Genomic DNA, 6642 nt, shown 5'->3' with positions numbered 1-6642 from the left:
GAGCTTTTGGGAATGCAGCCCACGTTCACGCACGTGCCACCAATGCCCCACTTAGTACCTGGAAGGGTAGCATGATATCTTTTTTTTATCTAATATATTAATGCAGATTGTTCACAACATGCACACTGTTTGTTTACTCCGAGACAAAGAAGGAGAAATGCTACAAGTCAACAGTTTTTTGTCCTCCTAGGCCAAACATAGATCTCAAACTCGAAGCGGCATTCTGCCTTCTCCCTCTTGTTTTCAGACACTAGTGTTACCCACCACTGGCGCATGTGAATTGGGTCATTCCTGTTATGCAGTGCCTAGTCTGTCCCCAGGAAATAACACCTCTTATAGTGTAAAATGTGGATTCCAAAAGGCTTAAAATATAAAGTTAGGTGTCTTTACCATAAAAACACAAAGATATGGATCTTAAAGGGCATTTTATTCATTTTGACCATTTGGTTTTCAGTGGATGTAGGCGTTTTTGCCATGTCCCCGGGTGTTATTCATCAACTTATACGAGAAATATAAGCCATTAAATAATAAAATATTAAAAATATGTATTCATTCTTTTATAGTCCTACTTCAAATATCTGTCATCAATACTTTTTTTTCTCATGATTCTCTGTGTCTCTGATTTCACTTTCCACCCTGTTAGTTTAAAAAACAGCCCCTTCCCACAATGACATCATGTTCAGGAAGCGTCAATCATTATTTTGGCGGGAAAACAACAGTGCAAAGCAAATTGAGTATCAACACACTCAGTTTTATTTATATATTTAATGTTTCATGATGTTAGTCAGTATGTCTCAAGCTTAAATGTCCACCATGTTAGCCTATATTAGAGGAACATGTTATCACATTTTATAATTTAAAAATATGTTTGGAAGAAAAGTTAAATTTCTCTTCAAGTGTTCACCATTATGCTAGCTGGATCTTGATCACTCACAGGATCTTGATCATGCTAGCAGGATCTTGATCACTATGGCTAACTTAGCCTCCAAATTTCCACCCTGTTAGGTTCCTGTTAGGCATATGCAACAGGTTGGAACATGCACCTAATAGGGTGGACATTTTGTCAGAAAATATTGAAAATGAATTACTTATGTCAATATATATGACCATTTACATAATACATTTATATTGTATGTATATTTGTATATATTTGTATATATATATATATATATATATATATATATATATATTTGTATATATATATATATATAAATATATATATATATATATATATATTTGTATATATATATATATATATATATATATATATATATATATTTGTATATATATATATGTATATATATATATATATATATATATATATATATATATATGTATATATATAATAATAATAATATAATAATAATAATAAATAATAATAATATGCCATTTAGCAAATATATATATATATTTGTATATATATATATATATATATATATATATTTGTATATATATATATATATATATATATATATTTGTATATATATATATATATATATATATATACAGTACCAGTCAAAAGTTTGGACACACCTACTCATTCAAGGGTTTTTCTTTATTGTAACTATTTTCTACATTGTAGAATAATGGTGAAGACATCAAAACTATGAAATAGCACATATGGAATCATGTAGTAACCAAAACAGTGTTAAACAAATCAAAATATATTTTAGATTCTTCAAAGTAGCCACCCTTTGCCTTGATGAGAACTTTGCAAACTCTTTGCATTCTCTCAACCAGCTTCACCTTGAATGCTTTTCCAACAGTCTTGAAGGAGTTCCCACATATGCTGAGCACTCGTTGGCTGCTTTTCCTTCACTCTGCGGTCCAACTCATCTCAAACCATGTCAATTGAGTTGAGGTCGGGGGATTGTGGAGGCCAGGTCATCTGATGCAGCACTCCATCACTCTCCTTCTTGGTAAAATAGCCGTTACACAGCCTGGAGGTGTGTTGGGTCATTGTCCTGTTGAAAAACAAATGATAGTCCCACTAAGCGCAAACCAGATGGGATGGCCTATCGCTGCAGAATTCTGTGGTAGAAATGCTGGTTAAGTGTGCCTTGAATTGTGAGACACAGAGTAGGTGAACGGATGATCTCCACATGTGTGATTCCCACCAGCAAAGCACCCCCACACCATCACAACTCCTCCTCCATGCTTCACGGTGGGAACCACACATGTGGAGATCATCCGTTCACCTACTCTGTGTCTCACAAAGACACAGCGGTTGGAACCAAAAATCTCAAATTTTGACTCATCAGACCAAAGGACACATTTCCACCGGTCTAATGTCCATTGCTCGTGTTTCTTGGCCCATGCAAGTCTCTTCTTCTTATTGGTGTCCTTTAGTAGTGGTTTCTTTGAAGCAATTCGACCATGAAGGCCTGATTCACACAGTCTCCTCTGAACAGTTGATGTTACTTGAACTCTGTGAAGCAATTATTTGGGCTGCAAATTCTGAGGCTGTTAACTCTAATGAACCCATCCTCTGCAGCAGAGGTAACTCTGGGTCTTCTATTCCTGTGGCGGTCCTCATGACAGCCAGTTTCATCATAGCGCTTGATTGTTTTTGCAACTGCACTTGAAGAAACTTTCAAAGTTCTTGAAATGATCCGCATTGACTGACCTTCATGTCTTAAAGTAATGATGGACTGTCGTTTCTCTTTGCTTATTTGAGCTGTTCTTGCCATAATATGGACTTGGTCTTTTACGAAATAGGGCTATCTTCTGTATACCACCCCCTACCTTTTCACAACACAACTGATTGGCTCAAACACATTAAGAAGGAAAGAAATTCCACAAATTAAATTTTAACAAGGCACACCAGTTAATTGAAGAGTATGCAAAGCTGTCATAAAGGCAAAGGGTGGCTACTTTGAAGAATCTCAAATATAAAATATATTTTGATTTGTTTAACACTGTTACTATATGATTCATATGTGTTATTTCAGTTTTGAAATTCTACAATGTAGAAAATAGTAAAAATAAAGAAAAACCCTGGAACGAGTAGGTGTGTCCAAACTTTTGACTGGTACTGTATATCATTACCGAGCACGCCGTGATGCAGACCCAGACAAAAGTACCTTGAGAAAGAGAGACAGAGATGGCAGAGAGACAGAGAGACAGGGAAAAAGAAGAGGATATAGCAGACATCAGTGAGAGAGAGAAGTGCGTTAAGGAAAAAATGGAACGAGACGAAGAGAGAAGAAAAGACCATAGCAACAACCAGGGCATCTTTTACCCCTCCCCCATTCATGAACATGACCCAATGCCAGGACCTTCAAGGTTAGAGCAAGCTTGAGCTGGGCAGTTGGATGATTTATTAGTCAGGATCTATTTGAGTTGTGTTCACAACAGTTCACAATATTTGTGCTCTATTCTATATTACTAAACATACCCATGCTATTACTAATGTTTTTTGTTTGATTGATTGGTTTATTGATTGATTCATTGAGTGATTGATTGATTAACTGATTGGTCGATTTATTTATTAATTAGTTTACTGATTACAATACTAATAGTGCTTACTGTGTTTTAGGCAAAGATGTCAAGGTCAAAGAAAGACCAACAATTCAAAGAAAAGGATCATGAAAGAGATCAAGAAACTTCAAGCCACCTTGGAAAAACAGAAAAGGAAAAAGGAACTGCTGAATCCGAGAAGAAATCCTTATTTTTGAGGGATGATGTGAGTTGCATGACTACAGGGAGGAAATAAACTGTCACGCAAAATAAAAAGAAGATGCAAAAAAGGTTGCTGACAGACACAATGAAGAATCTATACAGGAAGTTCCTATCAGAAAGTCAAGACTCGATCTCCTACTCTTTCTTCTGCACCTTTAGGCCATTTTGGGTTGTGGCACCCACCGAAGCTGACCGTGAGACGTGCCAATGTAAAACCCACGAGAATCTCCAATTCATGGCTAACAACCTTTATAGCCGTGAGCTTTTATCGTCCACTCACACCCTTGTGAAACCCCCATCAAACAAAGAAATTTCCCTGACCCAATGGTCAGTTGAGAGCTCCAAAGATGAAGAACACAGGACCAATGTTACAGTGAAGAAGGAGGTGACGACGACTGAGGACAAACTTGTCAGTCAGTTCCAGGACAGGCTCTTCAGGTTCAGGCACCACCTTTTCAACATCAGATGGCAGTATGCAGCGTACAGAGAGCTGAGGGAGAGTCTCAAGCACAATGAGTGTTTGACCATGAGGACTTCAGCGAGAATTACTCCTGCAAATACTCCATGGAAGTCCAGTCGGTTCATTTTGGAGGATCGCATCAGCAGGCGACCCTCCACACTGGAGTGTTATATGCAGGAGCACAGCTTTCACCCGTTGCCTTCTGCTCCACCTTCACATCAAGAAGGCATGACCCGCCAGCAATCTGGGCACACCTTGATCCAGTTCTGGAGATGGTTAAAGGAGAGGTACCCAGAAGTTAACCGGCTGCACTTATTCAACGACGGGCTAGCAAGCCAGTATAAACAGGCACAATGAACATGCATCAAGTGATAAGTGTGTAGCCAGGTCACATCAAGTACAGAGACATAACCTGTCTCTGCCAAAGAGATGAGGGGGTCATGGACTGTCCCTGCTTTGAGTTAAAAGAAGCAACTCTAGAAGCTGCTGAGGCTCCAAGATCTGTGTGCACCATTGAAACCCTGTGGCAACCAGGTACGCTGACAACCAGGTAGTATGCCTGATCCCAGAGCCACAGGCACTTAATAAAAGGTCTGTACAAATGGAAAATTCCACTTGGAGGTACATAAAATACCACTTTGGAAACCACTGAGCTACAACTGGAGCAAAGGGACTTGCAGTATGTGGAGGAGGGGGATGGAGTGGAGAAAAGGCGAGAAAGGGGTTGAGTGGGAAGGGTTTTGGAAGGGAGTGAAGTGGAGGAGAGGCGAGGAGGGGTTGAGTGGGAAGGGTTTTGGAAGGGAGTGAAGTGGAGGAGAGGCGAGGAGGGGTTGAGTGGGAAGGGTTTTGGAAGGGAGTGAAGTGAAGGAGAGGCGAGGAGGGGTTGAGTGGGAAGGGTTTTGGAAGGGAGTGAAGTGGAGGAGAGGCGAGGAGGGGTTGAGTGGGAAGGGTTTTGGAAGGAGTGAAGTGGAGGAGAGGCGAGGAGGGGTTGAGTGGGAAGGGTTTTGGAAGGGAGTGAAGTGGAGGAGAGGCGAGGAGGGGTTGAGTGGGAAGGGTTTTGGAAGGGAGTGAAGTGGAGGAGAGGCGAGGAGGGGTTGAGTGGGAAGGGTTTTGGAAGGGAGTGAAGTGAAGGAGAGGCGAGGAGGGGTTGAGTGGGAAGGGTTTTGGAAGGGAGTGAAGTGGAGGAGAGGCGAGGAGGGGTTGAGTGGGAAGGGTTTTGGAAGGGAGTGAAGTGGAGGAGAGGCGAGGAGCTGTTTATCATAAAAGCCCTGATTAGTGTTATTAAACTTTAAAATACAATCCAACTGTTTTACATCTAGCTATGGGCAATACTCACATTTTAATAATCTGTTTTTATGTTGTTTTACAAACTTAGGTTGACAAAAAGTAAATTCAAAATTAAATACATAGAAAGTGATTCTAATTATAAATGTAATGTTTTTTTTAACCATTTCACAGATTTCAAAGTTAATAAAATATCTTTCATTGTTTAAATATTTTGTTCATTATTAGTTCCACTGTTATTGCTTTCCACCCTGTTACGCTTCATTCCACCGTTAGGTCGGTGTTTTAAAATCATAATTGAACAATAGCATCAAATGTTATGTATATCTTTGTGGTAACTTGTAGAGATTGAAGGGGTCAACTTCATACGCAACAAATTTTCACTCTTATTAGGAAAAATGTGACGCAAATAAAGCACTGGTTCCGAAAATAACACGTTTCGCTCAATTATCTTTGATTTATAATGATTTGAAGAAAATAAATGAATGTAATAGAGTAAGGGACATTTGATGTCTTCGAAAATCTAAATCTAGAAATATACACTACTAGTCAAAAGTTTGGACACACCTACTCATTCAAGGGTTTTTCTTTATTTTTACTAGTTTTTACAATGTAGAATAATAGTGAAGACATCAAAACTGAGTTGAAGTAACAGACACATCTCAACATCAACTGTTCAGAGGATACTGTGTGAATCAGGCCTTCATGGTCGAATTGCTGCAAAGAAACCACTACTAAAGGACACCAATAATAAGAAGAGACTTTGCTTTGGCCAAGAAACACGAGCAATGGACATTAGACCAGTGGACATTTGTCCTTTGGTCTGGAGTCCAAATTTGAGATTTTTGGTTCAGATGATCTCCGCATGTGTATTTCCCACCGAAAAGCATTCCAGGTGAACTGGTTGAGAGAATGCCAAGAGTGTGCAAAGGTGTCATCAAGGCAAAGGGTGGCTATTTGAAGAATCTCAAATATAAAATATATTTTGATTTGTTTAACACTTTTTTTGGTTACTACATGATTCCATTTGTGTTATTACATAGTTTTGATGTCTTCACTATTATTCTACAATGTAGAAAATAGAAAAAATAAAGAAAAACCCTTCAATGAGTAGGTGTGTCCAAACGTTTGACTGGTAGTGTATATATTTCTCGCTGATATGAAAGATAAGGTCCTTATGCTTCCAAAACCATAAACACAAGCGATGCGTGTTAACG

Source organism: Coregonus clupeaformis, chromosome 18 (assembly GCF_020615455.1).
Source record: "Coregonus clupeaformis isolate EN_2021a chromosome 18, ASM2061545v1, whole genome shotgun sequence".
Classification (NCBI taxonomy): Eukaryota; Metazoa; Chordata; class Actinopteri; order Salmoniformes; family Salmonidae; genus Coregonus; species Coregonus clupeaformis.
The sequence above is the reverse complement of the archived record's forward strand: the minus strand, read 5'-3'. Positions refer to the sequence as shown.